General features: G+C 40.2%; 1 protein-coding gene and 1 long non-coding RNA gene across 4 annotated transcripts in view; one reads left to right on the forward strand and one right to left on the reverse strand.

Moving 5' to 3' along the window:
* LOC106873559 (2-phosphoxylose phosphatase 1-like) overlaps positions 1–15,518 on the reverse strand; it is a 51,956-nt gene extending 36,438 nt beyond the window's left edge. The window contains exon 1 of one of the 2 annotated variants that reach the window (XM_089353746.1): positions 15,248–15,518. The gene's annotated coding sequence lies outside the window, so the exon portion shown is untranslated. The remainder of the gene's footprint in view (positions 1–15,247) is intronic. The other variant, XM_089353745.1, reaches the window with a different exon arrangement.
* Positions 15,519–15,552: 34 nt separating this feature from the next.
* On the forward strand, positions 15,553–19,713 carry LOC149135010 (uncharacterized). Of its 2 annotated transcripts, none has more exons than XR_016242221.1 (2): positions 15,553–15,674; positions 19,478–19,713. It is a non-coding gene; the product is annotated as an uncharacterized LOC149135010 (long non-coding RNA). The 2 variants fall into 2 exon arrangements; XR_016242222.1 differs by lacking the exon at positions 15,553–15,674 and adding an exon at positions 15,799–18,313.
* Positions 19,714–24,668: the final 4,955 nt, after the last annotated feature.

A 24,668-nucleotide genomic window follows, 5' to 3' on the forward strand; every position in this document is an offset into this window, starting at 1 on the left:
AATCTGAAAATTTCCAAGAAGAAAACAAGATCAACGTCGAAAAAGCTGTATTAGTTATAATAGTCCATGTGGGTTTTTTTTTTAACTACCAAAGAGCCGAAATATTGCAACATGCATACAGAAAAGGAAGGAATGTAAATTACCTCTTACTACTGATTAAAGGAAATGCGAAAAGAAAGAAATATGACATTGATTTCTATTAATTTTAAAGCTAAATTAAATAAGTTCTGTAGAACTATACAAGAACATGCCCGCATACATACAAGAACAAACGCGCGCGCACACATACTAACACACACACACATATTCACGTGCTTGTTCTTCGGTGTGTGAGCGTGCGAATTTTATCTTTGCTTATCATTATTTCGGTTTCGTACATTCGCTGTTATATATATTCAACTTCACCATAAATCCAGTTTTTGTTTTGTTTTTGTTTTTATTATCATGGTAATTTGCATGCAGTGTGAAATATATTTTTTTATATACTTTGGTATGAAGAGTATTATAATGAATTTACTTATTCGAAGTTAAAGATCATATTTTGTACATTTTCAAATTTTTATATTAAGAACTCGGTTTAGTAATTATCATGACATCGTAATTCACACACGAGTCTCTTTTAATCTTAAGATGTCACAGAATGTACAACATATAGTGTTTCCAATATTTTTGAGCAACAATGTTAGTTCCATACATTTTAAGGTTTATTGTGACATTCTGTAACCCTTTGAGCGTGCGCATTTTTCAGTTCTAGTAAGAAACTAGAGCGCTTCCATCAATCCAAACTTCGTTCTATCCTGAACATCAACTGGGAAGATCGCATCACCAACAACGCTGTACTTGAAAGATCAGGTCTCCTGAGCATCGAAGCCTTGATCATTGAACATCGTCTCCAATGGTCAGGTCACGTTCGTCGGATGAATGAACACCGCCTTCCCAAGATCTGTCTCTACGGTGAACTGTCTGAAAGAAAACGTCCTCGTGGAGCCCCCTTGAGGCGGTACAAGGACAAAACTCAAATCAACCTTGAAAAGCACCAACATCGACCCCGCACACTGGGAGGATATCTCGGCAAACAGACCCCTCTGGAGACACACCATCAAAACGGGTTCAGCGGACTTCGAGAAAGCCCGAGTCGCAAGAGCTGAACTCAAGAGACGGGAGAGAAAGCAGCGCCTTCTCCTTCCCAAACCAACTCCTTCTATCCCTTGTCCACAATGTCCCCGTATGTTTCATGCAACCCTTGGATTGCGGAGCCATCTGCGGTTCAAACACCCAGGAAAATGAACTGGATTGCAAGCTCGGAAACACGAGACGCAGCCAACTACTACTACTACTACTACTACTACTACTACGATATATCATCAGTAGTTCATATATCCGAAAAAGAAGCACACTCTAAAGCAATGGTTCTCAACCGTGTTCCATGTAAGATTTTGGGGAGTCCACGCAACAAAATAGTAAATGGGAATGCACAACAGAATTTTAAGGGACCCCTTGAAAAAATTTTGCTTTAGCGAAAGAAACAACCAGGTTTCTTTCGTTAATGTTTTACAAAGTTCAACCTACAAATGTTAATGTGTTGAAAACTAAATAGGAATTTTGAAACAAGTACCTATAAAACTAGTGTTTTAAACATCGAATGACTCTGGGGGTCCACCAGAACAAATTAGTAATCAAAGGGGTCCATACATAAAAATGTTTGTGAACCCCTGCTCTAAAGCATTAGAGTAATAATATATTTTTTTAAAGTCATTGAGCTTGACGAATCGCCTATACTGCTAAGCGCTTTATAGGTGCAACACCAATGGTCACTCTCTGACCGGCCATAACTACTAATTTCCTAATGTGTGTGAGTGTGATATCTAGCAAGGCCAAGCTACTCCAGAATGATGAAGAGCAACTGCCCTGAAACTCGTCTCTAGATGCTGGAGGTGCTTATCTCTCCTGTTTGAAAACTTAAGGACACAGAACGCTTGTGTCGCGTAGCCAACTAGAAACGGTGTTTCATGTGGCTAAATAGCAGTAGCATTCTCCCCCTTCCTGGGACTGCCAAATTAAGTTGGCAATAACCCATCAATTTATCGTGCAGTTACTGCATAACTCTCTCTGAGAGATTTAGAAATGCTATGCTATACATGCATGCATGCATGTGTGTGTATGTATGTATGTATGTATGTATATGTGTGTGTGTATGTATGTATGTATGTATGTGTGTGTGTGTGTCTTCGGCTTTACAGTTTGACGAAACGTCCACAAGCCTTTGAGGATGCGAAATATCGGTCACTCTATGACCGGACATGGACTCAGTTACTTTTAATAGACATATTAAAGCAATAAAGTTAATGTCTGGTCATTGAGTGACCAATGATTTCGCATCCACGAAAGCTGCAGTTTTGTGGAAAGACAAATTTAGCTTTTCATCTCATGGAGATGGAAAGTTGTACTGTCAGTTGGTCAAAAGGTCTTCAGAGAATTCCCACACGTGTGTAAACCCTGCCCACGATTTTGTTGCCTCATAACATCCAGAAAAATGGATATCCTTTAATGAAATTTTCTACAAATACACTTTCGATGGTGTAGATTCTCATTATACCAGAGTACGTGGTGAAAAAAATTTTTCCGAGGGTGGAGGTGAGGAGTTTCGGAAAATTCACTTGAGACTGCTTTCTTTACTCATAACATTCAGAAAAATGGGTAATTTTTTAATGAAATGTTTCATAGACACCTTTCAGAGTGCGTAGATTACGATTATATCGTAATTTAATATGAAAAAAAAAAAAAAAAAATTGGTGGGCTCGTACACATGCATACTGACCCACGTCATGTATATCTGCAAAATGAAACATAAAATTTGTAAAAATATTGTGATGTGTCAGTAGGTGTATCTGCTTACTATTATTCTTTTCACGTCAAATTCCGATATTATCGTAATTTACATGATCTGAAAAGTATTTGTATACAATTTGATAATTGTTCAGTTTAGGAATGTAAAAAAGTAAATAAAAATTAAAGGGGAGATAACTAGTAAAGGGACTTAAATAAGTCAACTTACTGTTAACATAAACACTGGATATAGCAACCAAAAAGTGAACAAATGTTGGCATAACTACAGAGTTGTACCCCACCGACTTTGGAAGGTCATAACTTTCTGAAAAATGAATATTTTTTAATGAAATTTTCGATGCATATATTATTTATTATGTAGATTCCGAATATACAAAAATTTTCGGTGAAAGTGTTGTGGAATGGGGGTAAGGGACAATTTTCGGAAATTCCAACAGAGTCCACTTAAATTCCTCTTAACTTCCAGGAAAATGAATATTTTTTCGTGAAATTTTCTACAAATATACCTTGATGTATGTACATTTCAATCATGTAGGAATTTTGAAGGAAACAACTGCAGGCTATTTTTGAGAAGTGTTCCCCACTCGGTGGTGTTTTGGAGTAAGTCGTTCATAATTGTTTCATTTTTCTCTATTATTTGCGTATGTGCATCCGTAGATTTCTAATGAAGTAATAGGCAGTGAAGAGAAGCCGTCATAAGAAAACTTACGTTAAAAATAACATGCACACGATTTTTTTTCTCAATAGAAGTAAATTCCAAAGTAAACGTTTCTAGTAGAAGAGAACAGGGCATAACTACAAAGAAATCTACGGATGCACATACGCACATAATATGTCCCTTTGCTGAGAGAACAAAGGGGCAGTATCTGTTAGGGGTAGGGCTGAGGGAGCATACAGAAATCATAATTGGTATAGTCATAAAAATCAAGATTTATTAGAAGCAATATCATGAGGTTTGGTAAAGGAAAGCTTAAAACAAGATGTTAGCTGACAATTAAGGGGGTTGCCTACTAGCAGACCATTGATAATGAAACAGGGGAAGTCTTATCATGTAGTACTATAGTTAAATGTTTTAAGCAATGTTGCTATATTGTATACAGTTAAAGTTTAGGGTTATTCAGAGGATTATTAAGAAGAATATTATAACAAAAGAATAGAAATTTTAAAATACTTTTGAGTATATACCAAACTTTTACCACAATAGAGAGAGGAAAAGAAATTATCCAGAAATAGTTTAGTATTTATACATCAACCTTAGATATACAAGGATTTGATAAACTAGTCTATAAATTAAAACTGACCCCATAAAAACAAAAAATCAGTGACAGGCAGAGTCTGTAACAATGTATATCTTCTTGATACCTTAGTAGCTTCTATGCTGGAGTGAAGGCAGCATGTTCTTTGTTTATCTCAACTTCTTGGAGATTTTAGGTATAATTATACTAATGTGTCCATCTGTTTTAATTTAATTAAATTCTGTCTTTGTGCAGCTGAGAATTGCTCTGCATTTAAATTGATGTAATGATTACATTGTTCAATTAAATGGAGTTGCTTGAAACAATCATACTGCATTACCTCTTGATATCCTTGTTGCTTATTTTGATTTATATATATGTACATTATATATATATATATGTATATGAATAATGTTTAACTGAGGTGGTAGTGGTGGCAGCTGTGCTGTGTGCTTTTGTATAAGAGAACAAGTTTCTCTATGTATATTCAAGTTGCTGTTGTTTGTGATTTGTTTATTTAAATCCATTCATGCATATTGATACCAGCACTAATTGGCATCCATACTTTCTTCTTACATACAACACACACACACACACACATACATGCACACATCTACAGAATCACATACATACACCTACAGGGTGTTCAAGCTAAATTTAATGATTTTTTTTATGTCTCCTATTTTTCAGGAACAGCTTGATATTTTGGTGAACAGTCAACGGTGTTGGGAAGATAAACATTAAAGTTTTAGTTGAGAAAAAGTTCATTGACATGGAGGACTGGAAGTCACCTGAACATTGGAAAAAAGAGTTACCTGTATCATGATGATCCATGTCAGGTACCAAAATGGCAGCATCTTGACCGCTCCTCAATGCTGTGTAAACCCTATAAAGGCTGTAAGACATGATATGGACATCAAGAAAACTAAGTTCCCCAAACTTTGATGATCCTTAGATGGGCTCTCCAGTGAAGGTAACATCATGCTATCCAGACTCCAGTTGTCCGTTTTGGTATAGTTTCTACAGCTGGATGCCCTTCCTAACACCAACCACTTAACAGCAAATGCTGGGTGCCCTTTATGTGCCACCAGTAGGGTTGTTTACATTGCACTGGCATGAGTGCATTTTACATGGCACTGGCACATGTGCATTTTACATGGTACCAACACCTGCAAAGGACAGGCCTGTATGTATGGACAGCCATGATTTTACATAGCTTGACATGTCTTCTCAAATACAGCAATTTTGCTACAACATCCAGTCCCTTGAAATTTCCTCAGTGAGGCCTGAAGATCCTCTGCCTTCCACTCTGAGGGAGAGGCCCTTAGTTACCAACAAATGTAGAAGTTCTCTGAACTTTGCCCAGCCCGTTCTAATCAGCTATGCTTTCAGAACTTCCTTCTCCACTGCTAACTTCATCGCCTAGGTAACGGAAGTTACCTAGTACTTCTAAGGACCCCCCCCCCCCCGAGTTTTTGAGGAAGTCCATTTTCTGCAAATTTTTAGTACTTATTGTATGCACATATTTGCGATACGAAAAAACTATTTTCTCTGTTAACCTTCCTGTAATACCATTACACCTCTTATGTGGCCATGTGTGTGTGTGTATATATATATATATATATATATACATATAAGAAAAAGAAAATGGAGATTGGAAAGTTAATTGTTTATTATTAAAAGCAAATTAATCTTCATTGCTTACAGCAGTTTCAATTAATACTCAGTAAATATTAAGTAAACGTTAAATTTATATGAGGTGAGCATATCATCATCAAAGGGAAAAAGACATACCCAAGGATATTTTATGTGTTTATGGATTCATTATAGCAGACTGAATCATACGGTCTATGATTTGCATTGTTATATATTTGGGCGTGGGGTTTACAGGTTGATTGAAGATAAAAGAGTAGGTAAATAGAATTAGAATAAATTAAATAGAGATGATAGAGGAAATTTCAATATAAAGAAGGTAAGTTTATAGTTGATAAAAGAATGGAATATTCGTTTATAAGATATAAAGAAAGTTATGAAAATGTGTGTATATGCAAGTACGCACGTATATATATATATATATATATATATATATATATATATATATATATATATATCTATATATATATACATACATACACACACACACACATACATATATGCATGTGTACGTCCATATATATATACACAGGGACACACGCATATACTCGCACATATACATACATCTACACGTACACACACATTCCTGCTGGCCTATTGGAACCCACAAGACAACAGTCACTTGCTAGCGATAGTCAAAGGGAGGCAATCCACTGTTGTTGACATTGTGCATCGAGGTCCTTTCGTCCTTCCTCTTCCATATTCTAGAGTGGCCTCAAGCCAGGTTTTGGGATCTGATGTTATGCCATAAAGCTAAGTCCTTTATGGGCGTGAAAGCCAGGATAATCACATAAATCGGCCTTATTTATATTAGAGGCAATCTTTCGGAATATGTTTCAGAGTTATCATTATCTTCATTTTCCATGAGCACTTTTTGTCTTATCAACTGTGTCGCGAGCTTCTCTTTGACGTGTTTAAGTGGAAGAGGAAACTAATGTGTGATGTGCATGCTTCTTCTTGTGCGTGTGTGTGCGTGCGTGCGAGCGAGTGTGTTCTGTATTTAGGATCTGCTCAGTTTGTCTCAGATATTAAATTACTTTTCTTTAACTTTATATTGATAGAAAGGACAACAAAAGAAAGAGACCTCGATATTATGTAAATAGAGGAATTTATCTGTAAAAATATATATACATATATAGTGGATCTCGCAATCCATCATAGTCAAATTTAAATTAACACTGCAACAGAACTTTTCCCACGGTGGAACAATGGTTTTTCTATGACAGCAGTTTTACATTTTCCAGATACCTTTAGCTAGGCCGAAATAATGTCTTCACCACTTGACCCTTTCTAACCTCTTCGACAGAATAGAGATAATGAGACCACTAACTAAATCTATTATTCTCAATGATATGTCTATCCTTTGACAGGGTCCCCCGGTCCCTTATCTGGTCAATGAGGAAACTTGGGATAGATGAATGGTTAGTGAGAGCTGTGTGAGCCATGTACAGGGACACTGTCAGTAAGGTGAGGGTTGGCAACGAGTACAGTGAAGAATTCCTGGTAGAGATAGGTGTTCACCAAGGTACAGTTCTCAGCCCCCTCCTATTTATCATAGTCCTCCAGGTAATAACAGGAATTCAAGACAGGATGCCCCTGGGAGCTCCTCTATGCTGACGGCCTTGTGCTAATTGCTGAGTCACTATCAGAACCAGAGGAGAAGTTTCAGGTGTGGAAACAAGGATTAGAATTGAAGGGCCTTAGAGTCAACCTAGCTAAAACCAAAGTCCTAATAAGTAGGAAGACAGACAAACCACAAATCCCTTCAGGTAGATGGTCCTGCGTGATCTGTAGAAAAGGCGTAGGTAGAAACTCTATAATATGTACCTAGTGTAAGCTATGGACACATAAGAGGTGCAGCAATATCAAAGGAAGGCTAACTGGGAAGATAGTTTTTGTATGTGACAGATGCTCAGGAGCAATAAATACTGAAAATGTGCAGAAAACAACTTCTGCCACATTCCAGGGTGAAAAACTACAAGTAGTTGACAGCTTCCGTTACCTAGGTGACCAAGTCAGTAGCAGGGGAGGGTGCACTGAAAGTGTAACTGCTAGAATAAGAATAGCCTGGGCAAAGTTCAGAGAGCTCTTACCTCTGCTGGTGACAAAGGGCCTCTCGCTCAGAGTAAAAGGCAGACTGTATGACCGCTGAGGACATGCGTAATCTCGCAAGAAATGAAGTCAGTATGCTCCAATGGATGAGTAATGTCAATGTGCATACTCGACACTGTGTTAGTACCTTGAGAGAAAAGTTGGACCTAAGGAGTGTCAGATGGGGTGTGCATGAGAGACGACTGCGCTGGTATGGTCATGTGGTGAGAATGGATGAGGATAGCTGTGTGAAAAAGTGCAACACCCTTGCGGTTGAGGGAACCTGTGGAAGAGGTAGACCCAGGAAGACCTGGGATGATGTGGTGAAGCACGACTTTCAAACATTAGGCCTCACCAAGGTAATGATTAGTGACCAATACCTTTGGAAATATGCTGTGTTTGAGAAGACCCAGCAAGCTAAGTGAGACCATAACCCATGGCCTATGCCAGGGGTGTATCCAGCCCACTTATGCATACCTTTCCTTCATTAGACACAGTTTGGGTGTGTGCCAGGGAAAAGCACCACTGATGCTATATTTCCGGTAAGACAGCTGCAGGAGAAATACCTAACCAAAGATAAACCCTGTACCTGGCTTTCATTGACATGGGGAAAGCCTTCAACAGGGTCCCCCGTTCCCAAAGGCAAGAGAGGTATGCAGTAATATACATCTGGAAAGAATTGGGCCAAATTTTGGTATTGAAAGCTACACTGAAGCCAAAACAGGTCAACACTGCACAGTGCCAAAGATACCAGGGTTTCAGGGGCCCACAACTTTTTAATATTCTCCCAAAAAGCCTGAGGAGGCATTTTTAAATCAAGGCTGGACCTCTTCCTGTTGAGAGTTCCAGACGAACCTACTTCACAGCAAGAGGAGCAAATGAGGGTAGCTACATCATGTGTAGCTACGATTGCGCTGGTATGGACATGTGGTGAGAATGGATGAGGATAGCTGCTTGAAAAAGTGCCACACCCTAACAGTTGAGGGAAACTGTGGAAGAAGTAGGCCCAGGAAGACCTGGGCTGAGGTGGTGAGGCAAGACCTTCGAACATTGGGCTTCACCGAGGCGATGACTACTGACCGAGACCTTTGGAAATGTGCTGTGCTTGAGAAGACCCGGCAAGCCAAGTGAGTTCGTTGCCAGTGCCCCTGGACTGGCTCTTGTGCGGGTGGCACATGGGATGCACCATTTTGAGCGTGGCCATTGCCAGTACCGCCTGACTGGCCTTCATAGGATTTTCGAGCAAGATCGTTGCCAGTGCTCCTGGACTGGCTCTTCTGCGGGTGGCACATAAAAGACACCATTTTGAGCGTGGCCGTTGCCAGTACCGCCTGACTGGCCCTCGTGCGGGTGACACGTAAAAGTACCCACTACACTCTCTGAGTGGTTGGCATTAGGAAGGGCATCCAGCTGTAGAAACTCTGCCAAATTAGATTGGAGCCTGGTGTTGCCATCCGGTTTCACCAGTCCTCAGTCAAATCGTCCAACCCATGCTAGCATGGAAAGCGGACGTTAAACGATGATGATGATTATATATATATATATATATATATATATATATAATATATATATATACATATATATACATATATATATACATATATATATACACACACACACACACATATATATATACATGTATATATATATATATATATATATATATATATATATATATATATATATATATATACATATATATATATACATATACACGTTATTCGAATTGTATGGTATTAAATATCCATCATGGTTGATCTTACCAATCGATTTCGCGTAAAGAATACAATGGAGTGTCAGGTAACAATCTGATTGGATAACTTTACGCTCATCAGAGTTATCCAATATGGAAAGGAATATGGCGACTGCTCTCTGTTGTCAGAGATAGATTACCGCAACCTGTAAGTGGCTTCTATGAAAAAGGTGCTGAAGCAAAGATTAGGTTAGGGGTTATGCCCCTTGGTTGGGTATGCTCTGAGACCAGCAAGAGTTATCTTGAAGTGTGTATTATTAATCTGGTGCTCCTGTGGTGGAGTGTGATATGGGATGTATGGTATGTGTAGCAGTGTCATGTATAATTTTTCCAAGGGTATAGGTACATATAGCTGTGTTTGTTGGTCTGTTTTCTTTCTTCAAAGGATAAAGTTGATGAGGGGGGTTTATGTTAGCGTGCGATGTGTTATATGTGTGTGAAGCTTGTGTATATATGGGGGTACAATTTTTATGAAGGAGCATGTGTTGGTGGTGGTGGGAGACAGCATATTTTGTGGGGTTTCCACCTTTTAAGGGTGTGCGTGTGTACATGGTTACATTGGTGTGTGTTTTGGTCAAATTCTTTTTCCCAGGCCCATGAGCATTGGTAGAAGGTCGTTTGCGGAAGGTTGAGGCAGGGGACCTGTGGTTGCAGTCATGGTGGAGCATGCAGGTACAATAGAATGTAAGTCCTTTCATATATATATATATATATATATATATATATATATATATATATATATATATATATATAGGGACATCCCATAAATAATACAGTTTTTTCCAATTGCATGAACTAAAAGCTGGAGGGGGATGGGATAAACTACTTGCATCAACTTGCTATAAAAGCAGGTAGTAATTTTACCTTGTATTCATTCTTAGTACAAGTTTGTCGTATGGTGAGTTAAAGTTTAGTTGAAGTTGCTGTTACTTGAATTATTGTTGTTTTGTGCTGCTTTAGCAGCGATTTCAAGTTGTGCTTTCTCTCGATAAAATCAAGAGATAGCTATGGCTAAAAGTTAGTTTTATCCGATCCTTAGTGGTTCCGAATTATCCTCTTCTGTGGAGGAAATGGTTATCGCAATGAAAAAGATGGATGAATGTCTGAAAAAGATGAGCTTCGCTGAAGCAGCAGGAGTAAAGAAAAAGAGGTGAACCTGGCAAATATCAAAAGAGATGAAAAAGGGGCATCCAAAGTGGGTGGTGACGTTAGGGTGTCACCACCCCAGAAGAAAATAGAAGAAATTAATAGAAAGACTGTGGTATACAAAGTATATTCAGTACAGAAAAGAAAAATTGAACACATGGAAGAAGGAATTTTAGAAAAGGCATTATGTTCAGTCTGGCCAGAGGGAATAAGTATGGAACTATCATAGTCTACAAAAGAACAGAAGAAAAAGCAAGAGAAAACACGGTAAAAACAATAAGGCGGTCCTTCCACCAACTTATATGAGAAGAAGGACTTCAAAGATAAAGGTGGAGGGAATTCCACCAGAAATTGATGTGGCTTGGGTTGTGGCCAAACATTAGAGCTAATCATCATCATCATCATCATCATCATCGTTTAACGTCCGCTTTCCATGCTAGCATGGGTTGGACGATTTGACTGAGGACTGGTGAAACCGGATGGCAACACCAGGCTCCAGTCTGATTTGGCAGAGTTTCTACAGCTGGATGCCCTTCCTAACGCCAACCACTCAGAGAGTGTAGTGGGTGCTTTTACGTGTCACCCGCACGAAAACGGCCACGCTCGAAATGGTGTCTTTTATGTGCCACCCGCACAAGCCAGTCCAGGGGCACTGGCAACGATCTCGCTCGAAAATCCTACAGGAGCCAGTCAGGCGGTACTGGCAACGGCCACGCTCAAAATGGTGCATCTCATGTGCCACCCGCACAAGAACCAGTCCAGGGGCACTGGCAACGATCTTACTTGGCTTGCCGGGTCTTCTCACGCACAGCCCATTTCCAAAGGTCTCGGTCCGTAGTCATCGCCTCGGTGAGGCCCAATGTACGAAGGTCTTGCCTCACCACCTCAGCCCAGGTCTTCCTGGGCCTACCTCTTCCACGGGTTCCCTCAACTGTTAGGGTGTGGCACTTTTTCACGCAGCTATCCTCCTCCATTCTCACCACATGTCCATACCAGCGCAATCGTCTCTCTTGCACGCCACAACTGATGCTTCTAATGTTCAGCTTTTCTCTCAAGATACTTACACTCTGACGGGTATTCACATTGACATTACACATCCAACGGAGCATACTGGCTTCATTCCTTGCGAGCTTACGTATGTCCTCAGCAGTTACAGCCCATGTTTCACTGCCATGTAGCATGGTTGTTCGTACGCATGCGTCATACAGTCTGCCTTTTACTCTGAGTGAGAGTCCCTTTGTCGCCAGCAGGGGTAAGAGCTCTCTAAACTTTGCCCAGGCTATTCTTATTCTAGCAGCTACACTTTCAGCGCACCCACCCCCACTACTAACTTGGTCGCCCAGATAGCGGAAGCTATCGACTACCTCTAGTTTTTCACCCTGGAATGAGATAGAAGTTGTTTCCTGTTTGTTTGCAGTCTTTATTGCACCTGAACATCTGCCACAAACAAAAACTAACTTGCTAGTTAACCTGCCTTTGATGTTGCTGCACCTCTTATGTGTCCATAGCTTGCACCGGGTACATCTTATAGAGTTACTACCTACTCCTTTTCTACATACTGAGCAGGGCCATCTACCTGAAGGGGTTTGTGTTTTATCTACCTTCCTACTTATTAGGATTTTGGTTTTAGCTAGGTTGACTCTAAGGCCCTTCAATTCTAGACCTTGCTTCCACACCTGAAACTTCTCCTCTAGTTCTGATAGTGACTCCGCAATTAGGGCAAGGTCATCAGCATAGAGGAGCTCCCAGGGGCAACCTGTCTTGAACTCCTCTGTGATTGCCTGTAGGACTATGGTAAATAATAGGGGGCTGAGGACGGAACCTTGGTGGACCCCTACCTCTACCCGGAATTCATTGCTGTACTCATTTCCAACCCTCACCTTACTGGCCGCATCTCTGTACATGGCTCGCACAGCTCTCACTAGCCATTCTTCTATCCCAAGTTTCCTCATTGACCACCAGATAAGGGATCGGGGGACCCTGTCAAAGGCTTTCTCCATGTCAACGAAAGCCAGGTACAGAGGTTTATCCTTGGCTAGGTATTTCTCTTGCAACTGTCTCACTAGAAATAAGGCATCAGTAGTGCTTTTACCTGGCACGAACCCAAACTGCATCTCATCTAAATTGATTCGCTCCCTAATTAGTTGGGCTATGACCCTCTCTGTAACTTTCATAACCTGATCTAACAGCTTGATGCCTCTGTAATTATTTGTATCTAAAGCGTCCCATTTACCTTTGTAGCAGTTGACTATGATGCTGCTACACCAGTCATAGGGTATGACTCCTTCGTGTATCACCTGGTTCGTAATACGGGTGACTAGGCTATAGCCAACACTGCCAGATATTTTGAGCATCTCTGCAGTGATTCCTGATGGGCCGGGGGCTTTCCCGGTCTTCATACTCTTAATTGCTTTATCTACCCTGGTACTATCAACTCGGATAGCTGGTCCCTCTATTGGGTCGACATAAGGCAGGCTCTCTTTCTCCCTAGAAAATTTTGCAGAGACGGTATAGATTGGAGATCTGGGGCTGAAAGTGTGGGTGGAGGGCTGAACTCCACGTTGCTTTAAATGTGGCCAAAAAGGGCACATTAGAGCACACTGCCCTCTGCAGAAGCAGACAGAAGAAAGGATACTGGAAAAGAAGAGGAAAAAGAAGGAAGAAAGAGAAAAAGAATGGAAGATTACTGAAGGAAAAAGGAAGAGAAAAAAGGAACAGTATATTGTGGAACCCCAAACATTCCCCACCCACCCACCATACCCTCTGCGACCCACTCCCTCCCTACAGACACCAAACCCACCCTTCCCCCTCCTACACTAGCAAAAAAGAAAAAAGAAACCCATGTACAAGAAAGAACAAAGAAGTGAATTATGTTTACATATTGACAAACAGAGAAAATACAGAGCTAATTCAAAAAGTAACAAGCTGGAAAACAGTAAGATTTGTGAATACTGAAAAATATAATGAAACACCAGAGTGGCACTTGTGTGTACTGATCTCAGAAGCACAAATGGAAGAAATTAAAGAGTATAAAAAGGGTGTGAAGATGCGGAGAATACATGAGGACATAAAAAAAAATACCGGACAATATTGAATGTGAGGATCTGTTGAAAAAATATGTGATCGACGTGAAGAAAGGACTGTAAAGGAGCAAGTGATGCGGCAGGCAGCTCAATTCCATTTTCTCATTTCATATTATGATTCTTATAATTTTATTTGTAATTTTATTTTAAGTTGTGTTATATGTCCCCACATGCCTTTGTGTTGTCCCATCTATGTTGGCCCCTTGTGGACAATTAAAAAAATCAATTCATTCTTAGTGCAAGTTTTGAAGAGTGCAATTCGATTTTAACAATCATTTTTTCAAAGCTATAGTGATAAAGGAGCATATTCGGCATATTTTGCTTTATGAGTTCAATAAAGGCAACAGCGCAATGGAAAGTGCAAGGAATATTAATGCAGTATAGGGAGATTGGATAATAAGTGTAAGCTAATGTCAACGGCAGTTTCAGAAATTCCAAGTCGGAAACTACAGCCTAGAAAGTGAGCTTCATCCTGAAAGATATGTAGAGCTCTACGAGGATATCTTGCAAATCCTGGTGAAACAAAATCCCATCGTAACTGTTGAGGAACTAGCAGAGAGGCTTGGATTTGGTATTTCCACTATTCATCGACACCTGTGTGCCATTGGAAAAGACAGCAAATTGGGTTGATGGTTTCCTTACAAACTTTCCGAGTCTAATTGCGCGCAGAGAGTGAATGTGTGCGCTTCTTTACTGTCACGTCTCATGAATGAACCTTTTTTGGACCGAATAGTGACTGGTGGCGAGAAATGGATTCTCAATAAAAATGACAAGCACTGAAAATAGTGGGTAGGAAAAGGAGAAAAACCAGTACCCCCAGGCTAAAGAAGGTCTTCACCTACGTAAGGTGGTGTTATCTGTTTGACAGGATGTGAAAGATTTAGTCCACTTTGAACTTTTAAACCCAAACTAAAACGTAACAAAAGAGATCTATTGCGAGCAGATTGAGAGGCTTAAGTCAGCGCTAGAAGAAAAGCAACCATCTTTGGATTCAAGACGAAAGGTGTTCTACCATCAGAATAAGGCTCAGCCACATACAGCGAGGATGACATTCCAAAGGTTGAAGCTGTTGGAATGGGAAAGTCTGCCCCACCCACCGGACATTGCTCATCTGATTATCATTTATTCTGCAGTCTTCAAAATCATTTAGATGGTAAAAATATGAATTCCGTAGACGAGGTCAGAACTGTACTGGAGGAGTATTTTTCGTCGCGGACAAGTGAATTTTGGAAGAGGGGACTTGCAAGTCTACCAGATAGGTGGAAGAGCATTGTAGAAAATGAAGGGGAGTATATTTTAGATTAAATAAGAACTTTATCATAATTTTGAAAATAAAAGAAGTATACAAAATCTGCACTATTTATGGATGACTCAATATATATGTGTGTGTGTATGTGTGTGCGTGTGTGCGCGTAAATATACATCGGTGTTCAGCTTACAGTTTTTCTGAGGATTTCGCATATCTTTTCTCTGGTATTGTTGACAAGCTGAGGAGTCCACACCCTTCTTTTTCGGTCGATCAGCGATGGAACCAGTCTCCTGAAATTTCTTCACAATTTTCCAGACTGTTATATATATATATATAGAGCTGAACACGCAAGAATCTTAAAACACTCACTCGAACAAAGGCACATCTTTAACACCGAAACGGAGATTTACGGGCCATGCTTACATTTCAGGATGTTCCTGCTAGAATGACGACACAGCCGGAAGTCGATAGCTATTAGCAACGGGAGATAATCCCAATTGTTACTTTGAGTAATGGGGTATTTCCCCTCCGTATTTTTAAGAGGTCACAGGCGAACAGAGTTTTGGGATCTGAAGATACGCCATAAAGCTAAACCCTTTATGGACGGGAAACCTAAGGTAATCCCATAAACCGGCCTTTCCCATTTTTAATATATATATATATATATATATATATATATATATATATATATATATATATATATATATATATATATATATATATATATATATATATCGTTTGTAAAAAAACATATCCGAAAGAAGCACACTGTAAGATGTAAAGTAGTATATATTAAAAATGGTGAAGGCCGGTTTATGAGATGTACCTTAGGTTACCTGTCCATAAAGGGTTTTTGGGGATATGACGATATGCCATAGCGTTAAACCCTTTATGGACGGGAAATTTAAGGTAATCCCATAGACCAACCTTCCCCAGCTCCATCTCCACCGTCTGCACATGCTCGAATACAGGTGGCTCCCCAACCTTCTTGGGCATCTCATCTGGTTCCACCGCCGGTCCCTGTGAGTGTTCTCCTTATCCTGCCCCCTCCTCCTTTTGGGGTCAACAAACCTGTCACTCCCCTCCCCTGCTGCCCTCGTTCCGCCTTCCCCTTGCCTCACCTCCTCTGCATCTCTAGTGCACTCCGCATTGCTTTCTGCCATCTCCATCCTTCACTGCTTTAACTGGCACTCCAATTTCCACCTCCTCCTGGTCCCCCTCTACAGCTCTCTCACTCTGAGGAGGCCCATGCCTGGGGAACCGTGTCCTCATATGTCCCTCTCCCCACATTTGCAACAAGCTGGTTGCAACCCTTAACAACCACTTTGAGGGAACCCACTCCTGTAATCTCCATCTAGTAGGGGATCCTCACAATGTCTTCGAAAGATGCAAAAAGCCACATCTTCACACCGCATCCCCAAAAGTTCAACATGCTCACTCCTCCCACCAGTCCCAACTCGGGACCCCCTTGGTGGCAGCTAGAACAATCACCACCAACAACTCCGTCTCCACTTCTGGTGGCACCCCTCCAACTCAAACCCACATGCCTCACCCGCCCCCATACGTGGGCAGCAGTGCCACCCTGTCAGTGTGCAAAATTGTAGTGGAATGTGAGGCCGCTCCCTTCTCGGTGGCAAACCCCAACCTCCACCACACCATACTACCTCCCTCGACCCATGAAAGCTGCCACTCCCATCACTGGTTCCAAGCACCCCTCCACATTGTCCTCCAATAGTATTTCAATTTTACTGGTGGAAACTACCCACGTGCGGCACACCACTGTCCCATCCTTGACCACTTCCTCTGGAGGGACCAGCACAACTGCACCTCCCTCCCCTTGCACAAACCGTCCACTTCCCACTATATCTTCCATTTTTAAATCTATCTGCTTCGCTTCCAACGGTGCAGTTGCTCCCACTGCAGCGGCCCCTGCATAGCCCTCCACAATGAAAAACCAACCTTTCACCCCAACAATGGGGAGAAAACAGCAAAAAATAATTATGCGCGAGTCGCTTCAACAATAATTTTCTACAGTGATATAAAACAATTTCAACAACAGACAGTCTCAAAGAGAAAGCCTTCAACAATCCAACCGTGGTCAAAAGTGACAAAACTCAAACAAACAATTTGTTACTCTGAGACAGCAACGTCCTATCAACAATTAGCCAAAGATGATTTTTAAAATGAGAATATCTGGAATAAACTCGATTGCTCTCACAAACAAGAATACTAAAAATGAGCCCGACTGCTGTCAAAAATTAAGGAAAAAAACAGGAAAAATAAACCAGAATCCTTGTCCAGTATTAGATCAATCCTAAAATCTAATCAGTTTGTGCCAGCCCCAAGGCCAAACATCCCTGAAACTTTTATCCGAATCCATCCAGCAGTTCTTGAGATATCTTGTCCACAGACAAACAAACAAACATAAATGAAAACAATGCCTCAGCCTTAGTGAAGGTGGAGGTAATAATGAAATTATTGTGTATAATACTCAGGTGCACTACAATTCATAAAGGTGCACCTACAGTATATAGAATTATGTACAAAAGTCAGGAAAGTGAACAGTGTATGAGTCATGATGTACATGTATGCATGCTTATGGAGGGAAGGATATCAGGTGTAGTGTTGGCGTATTTCAGGAAGCATGGAGGTTTTAAGGCGGAGGTATTTATGTGTGTGGAATGTAGATATAATGCAAACAATGTCTCGTTTTGAACTTGGGAAAAGCCTTGCATATTTGTTCTTACCTGCTTCATTTGTGCATGTAAAATCTGTAAATTTCCAAGAAGAAAATGAGATCAACGTCGGAAAAGCTGTATTAGTTATTCTTTTGTGTGTCAGCCAGGTGGCTGTGGTCATGCTGGAGCACCACCATGATTTTTTTCATTCTTTATTTTTGTACCCTCTGCAGAATCCTTCCGTGGTTCCTCTCCTCCGACAAATGCAATCCCAACAAAATTGTTGATAGCCCATCTGGTGTATGAGGAAATGTGACACTGCTGTTCTCAACTGTGCCTCATGTCTAGTTCTTCTGGTATTGTGGATAGGAAAGTGTCCTGTTTCTTTTTGAAGACTTCCACATCTATTTCGTGTAAGTTTCTCAATTCTTTTGGCAGAGCATTGAAGAGCTGTGGTCCTCTGAACCCTAGGCTGTTGCAGTACCTGGTTCTTATATTAGATGCATTGGACAGTACCTTCGGAATTATGAAGTGGCGTCCAGTACAAGCATTGATATAACACTTGATGCCAACATTAGGTACTAGTCCTTCCAGTATTTTCCACATATAAATTACTACATATCTCTCCTGTCTGCACTCTAGGGAGTAGAGTCATAGTTCTTTCAGCCTCTCCCTGTAGTTCATCTGTTGGACTGTAGCAATCGTTTAAGTGTAGTGATGCTGGATTGCTTCAAGCTCCATTGTTAGCTTGACACTGTGTGGTGACCACAGCTGAGAGCAGTAGTCTAGGCGGCTGAGGATAAAGGTCTTCCATAGAGTCAACATGACTTGTTGATCCCTTGTCCTCAATGTCCTTAGTATGGATCCCGCCAGTTGTCTGCACTTATATATCTCTATATATATATACATATATATACATATATATATATATATATCTATATATATATATATTTGGACACGAAACTCAGCTTGCGAAGACTTATTGGGGCAAGCTAAAGCGAAATTGTGATGGCACATGTGCCCAGCATCGCCTTTCTGGCACTTGTGCCCGCAGCATGTCTAAGGACTTTCGAGCGAGATCATTGCCAGTGCCCCTGGACTGACTCCTGTGCAGGTGGCACGTAAAAACATCATTTGAACGTAGCTGTTGCCAGTATCGCCAGACTGGCCATCATGCCGGTGGCATGTAAAAGCACCCACTTCACTCAGAGTGGTTGGCATTAATAAGGGCATCCAGCTGTAGAAACTCTGCCAGATCAGATTGGATCCTGGTGCAGTCATCTGGTTCACCAGTCCTCATATCGTCCAACCCATGCTAGCATGGAAAGCGGACGTTAAACGAAGATGATGATGATGATGATGATAATATATATATATATATATATACAGGAGTTGGACAAAATAATGGAAACAACTAACATCATAATTTTGAAATATTTATTAGACCATCAAAAGCTTGTATTGTCTTGACAGCCTTTGAGAACGAGGGAGAAAGCCAAAGTTGAACTATGATCTTTTATGCCTCTTTTTTCCATCTTATTCTTTTACTCCCTTCCTCTATGTTGTCATCTTACTGATATATACCATCCTCATTTTCCATATTTTTTCCCCCTATTTATCTCTGATGACGGAATATCCCAGAATCAGCTGTAAGATTTTGAATCTCTTCCTATAATAATATTGTATATGACTTGAGATGTTTGCCTTACATTAACGTTTGACGTCCTGTTTAACACTTCTAGATCCGCTGCACTGGAAATCAGCAATGGCTCCATAACTACTGTCTCGGCTATAACCTTACAGCCCCAGTAATCTGTTACAGCACTTACCTAAAGTACCTAATCATTTAGATCACCTGTGAACTAAACCCACATACTGTATATATACATATATACAGGGGTTGGACAAAATAATGGAAACATCTGGCATCATCGCACCATAATTTTGAAATATCTATAAAGTTGTCAAAGCTTGTTTATTTTTATGTTTTTTAATTTATTATTAGTGTTGCTTAATATGTTTTGCTAAAGTTGCTGTTTCTTTTCAGATATCATCAGGAAAATGTAATTAAAATTCATTAAAATGACAGATCTATCGGACTTTCAAAAAGGTCAAACTGTTGGTGCTCGTATGGCAGGCGCTAGCATAATGAAAATACCCGAAATGTTTGGTGTATCAAGAAGTACTGTCTTGAAAATAATGAGTCTTTGAGAAAGAGGGAAAAACCTCAATGAAACAAAACTCTGGAACAAAACCAAAACTTTCAGATAGGGACCGTCGGGCTCTTATGCGAATTGTTAGAAAGGATCACAAGAGTACACCTCCCAAAATTATTGCAGAGCTTAATGACCATCTTGAGAGCCCAGTTTCCACAAAAACTGTACACTGGGAGCTTCACATAGCCAGATTTCATGAGTGGACTGCAATCAGAAAGCCACTACTTTCAAAAACAAAAGTTTAGAGTGGAGTAAAAACCTACAGAATTGGTCCCTAAGAATGTTATTTTCTCAGACGAGTCATCCTTTACCTTATCTCTGAAAATTGGCTAAGTATACGTGCGGAGACAGCCAAAAGAAGCATTTGACTCAGACTGCCTTCTTTCAACTTTTAAACATGGAGGAGGATCTGTGATGATCTAGGAGGGCTATATCTTGGAAATCCACCAGCCCAATGGTTTCCCTTAATAGCAGAATCAATAGTCAAGACTATTTAAGCATTTTATCTGACCAAATTCATCCTCTGGTTGTAAAACTGTTTCCGGAGGGAAACACAATCTTTCAGGATGATAACACACCAATTCATACATCTAAAGTTGTTACTGAATGGTATGAGGAACATTCTAGTGAAGTTGAACATCTCATCTGGCCACCACAGTCCCCAGATCTCAATATTATCGAAGATTTATGGTGCATTTTAGAAAAACAAGTAAGGAGTCGATATCCTCCACCATCATCACTACAAGAACTGGCGAGTGTTTTAGCTGAAGGATAGATAAAAATCCCTCTTGAAAAAATTCAAACTTTGTACAACCCATACCACATGGAATTCAAGCTATAATTACTGCCAGAGGCAGTCTTATGCTATATTAAAATAAATTTGTTTGAAATGTTAAGGCCATTCCATTATTTTGTCCAACCCTTGTATATATATATATATATATATATAGGTAGATGGCCCTGCTCAGTATGTAGAAAAGGAGTAGGTAGTAACTCTATAAGATGTACCCGGTGCAAGCTATGGACACATAAGAGGTGCAGCAACATCAAAGGCAGGTTAACTAGCAAGTTAGTTTTTGTTTGTGGCAGATGTTCAGGTGCAATAAAGACTGCAAACAAACAGGAAACAACTTCTATCTCATTCCAGGGTGAAAAACTAGAGGTAGTCGATAGCTTCCGCTATCTGGGCGACCAAGTTAGTAGTGGGGGTGGGTGCGCTGAAAGTGTAGCTGCTAGAATAAGAATAGCCTGGGCAAAGTTTAGAGAGCTCTTACCCCTGCTGGCGACAAAGGGACTCTCACTCAGAGTAAAAGGCAGACTGTATGACGCATGCGTACGAACAACCATGCTACATGGCAGTGAAACATGGGCTGTAACTGCTGAGGACATACGTAAGCTCGCAAGGAATGAAGCCAGTATGCTCCGTTGGATGTGTAATGTCAATGTGAATACCCGTCAGAGTGTAAGTATCTTGAGAGAAAAGCTGAACATTAGAAGCATCAGTTGTGGCGTGCAAGAGAGACGATTGCGCTGGTATGGACATGTGGTGAGAATGGAGGAGGATAGCTGCGTGAAAAAGTGCCACACCCTAACAGTTGAGGGAACCCGTGGAAGAGGTAGGCCCAGGAAGACCTGGGCTGAGGTGGTGAGGCAAGACCTTCGTACATTGGGCCTCACCGAGGCGATGACTACGGACCGAGACCTTTGGAAATGGGCTGTGCATGAGAAGACCCGGCAAGCCAAGTAAGATCGTTGCCAGTGCCCCTGGACTGGTTCTTGTGCGGGTGGCACATGAGATGCACCATTTTGAGCGTGGCCGTTGCCAGTACCGCCTGACTGGCTCCTGTAGGATTTTCGAGCGAGATCGTTGCCAGTGCCCCTGGACTGGCTTGTGCGGGTGGCACATAAAAGACACCATTTCGAGCGTGGCCGTTTTCGTGCGGGTGACACGTAAAAGCACCCACTACACTCTCTGAGTGGTTGGCGTTAGGAAGGGCATCCAGCTGTAGAAACTCTGCCAAATCAGACTGGAGCCTGGTGTTGCCATCCGGTTTCACCAGTCCTCAGTCAAATCGTCCAACCCATGCTAGCATGGAAAGCGGACGTTAAACGATGATGATGATGATGATGATATATATACTAGCTGGTGTGCCCGGTAATTCCCGGGGGTAAAGATGTACTATTGAAATGCTTTATTACTCTGATATAAGAAAGCACTTTCATTATAACTGCCACAAAAGGTGTATTTTCCGTCATGAAAAAGTACAAGAAACTGTCAGCTGGAGGAGGAGGGAGAGATTGTTGGAAGTTGGCAAGACAGATTTTCGGAGGTTGTTGAGAAAGATTGCCGTAGGTTGGTGGAGGTTGGCGAGAGGCAAAGACATTATTCTTATTAGTGAAGGCATCTGGGAAATGTATAACTGCTGTCATTCACAGAACAACTATTGTTTTACTGAGAGAAAAGTGCTGTTGAAGGGTTAAGTGAAATTTGGCAATCGAGGATCGAATCCACACTATGCTTTCACGAAACCACTACAAATATAAATATATTGTGCAACAAAAAATTTACCTACTGTCATGGAAAAAATGTAACTGTAAAAATGCAGAATTATCGTAGTAATGGGCATTCAAAAAAGTATGTATAGAAATGTATTAATGAAGTGCGATAATAATGTTTAGCAGTTCAAAACTGTGAGTAGTGAAATACAGAATTAGGTCAGCTGATTGTGAGAATCAAATATTGATCGCTGCGCTAGAAACTGCAGGTGGTATTGGTTATTTCCCTTGGGTTGTTGAAATAAAATATTAGTAATATGTAGTAGATAGATGGACCCAATTATCAATTTTTTTCAACACTCTAAGTATGTCACGAGGTTTCCACACATGAGTTCTACTCATGTGTCAAAGTATAAAAGTGATATCGTCTGCAAAAATTAGAAATAGGACACACAAAAAAAAAATCAATGGGTTATTTCCCTTGAGTGTTTAGAAAAATACCGTATAGGTCCTATGGGTTATTTCCCTTGGGTGTTTAAAAACAATTAGTTATATGGTGTAGATATAAAGGTCCCTTCCAGGGACCGTATTATCGATTTTTCAACAATCTAAGTATGTCACGAGGTTTCCAGACATGAGTTCTACTCACGTGTCAAGTTTTATCAAATCCAATAAAACGATGTAGTAGGAGATAGCTAACAACACCACAAACAAACACACTGATTTTCCACATATGTAGTAGATATATGTATGTATATATATGTGCATATATATATATATATAAAAACAAATAGTAAATGAGTATATGCATATATACGTACAGGTATGTGCATACCGACATCCACCTGTATGTATAGGTGCAGGACATTGCAAACAAAACGTAGACAAGAAAACACACAAGCCACACAGAGAACATTCTCCTTTGTCAGCTACCACCGTTTTAACACCGGCGCTTCGAAGAGCTGAATATATATATAAATATATATTCATTGGTTGATTGCATGCTAACTATCTGATAAAATTAAAAGATAAAAAAACAGCTATTGAGAGTTATATGGGGTAAGATAAATAAATAAATGAATAGAAAAATGGTACATCTTTCTTTCCATTCATTTATTTATTTATATTCTGAAATATTATATTAGACTATGAATAATTAAATTATTCTTAACAGCTATTATAATATAGTCCACTGTGCATTGTTGTACAATTTCATACACGTTATATATATATAGATAGATACACATAAATAGAAAAACTATTAGTTCTAAATCTCTGAATGAGAAACATGCAGCCACAGTACTTCTGAGTAAAGTTCATTTGTCAACGTAAAGTGGTAGTCCTGATTAGGATGAATGCTACTACTTTTTAGCCCCAGGAAAACATCTTCTCTAGCTGGCTATCGACACTGTGTCCCCACTCAGCTCAAAGCGATATCTGTGTGCCAATGGTTTCTGGGTTATTTCTCTTCATCAGCACAGAATAATCACTTGGCTAGAAATGGCACCACTAGGTTTTGTTTGAAGTGTATTATTTTAAAATGACTTTACGTTGGTAAATAATTTTACTCTAAAATACTGTTGCTGCATGTTTCTTGTTCAGAGATTTAGAACTAAGCTTTTCTTTTTACAAAGTCAGTGACTGTGTGTCACAAGCATACACACATATATATCTACACAATTTTCTAGTCCATACGAACCCATATATTTACATATACCTACATACGTATGTATTCGTATCAACACTATTCAAGTATTTAAGTTTACATATACATTGGAGGGAGGGGGATTAGTGAAATGGTAGTGTACCTCCCAGTGTTATTCTCTTCAATGGCCGAATGACTGAAAATGTAGGGGGTCATCCACTTCTATTTGGATATATGCATATTAAAAAAAAAAAGAAGAGAATCTTGTTATTGGTGGGGCGGAATATCATTTTTTGTGTTCAGTAGTGGTTTGTACTTATTCTTTATATTTCCAAAAATGTTCATTGTCTGACCGTAACTTAAAGGGGATGATTGCTAATTTTCCCCTTCTGCAATGATGCAAAGTGTCCACTGCAAGTGGTGTCTTTGACCCTTCGATCCATACATGTATATATATATTAGGTCATCCCAACATGGTCTAATTTCCTCAGTCTGGTGAGTTTCACATCACCACTCCTGTATGCGCCTTTGTCCCATTTGGTGTACAAGGGATTCCGCTACCCTCATTTGCACTTC

This window comes from Octopus bimaculoides, chromosome 6 (assembly GCF_046866305.1).
Source record: "Octopus bimaculoides isolate indiv1 chromosome 6, ASM4686630v1, whole genome shotgun sequence".
Taxonomy (NCBI): Eukaryota; Metazoa; Mollusca; class Cephalopoda; order Octopoda; family Octopodidae; genus Octopus; species Octopus bimaculoides.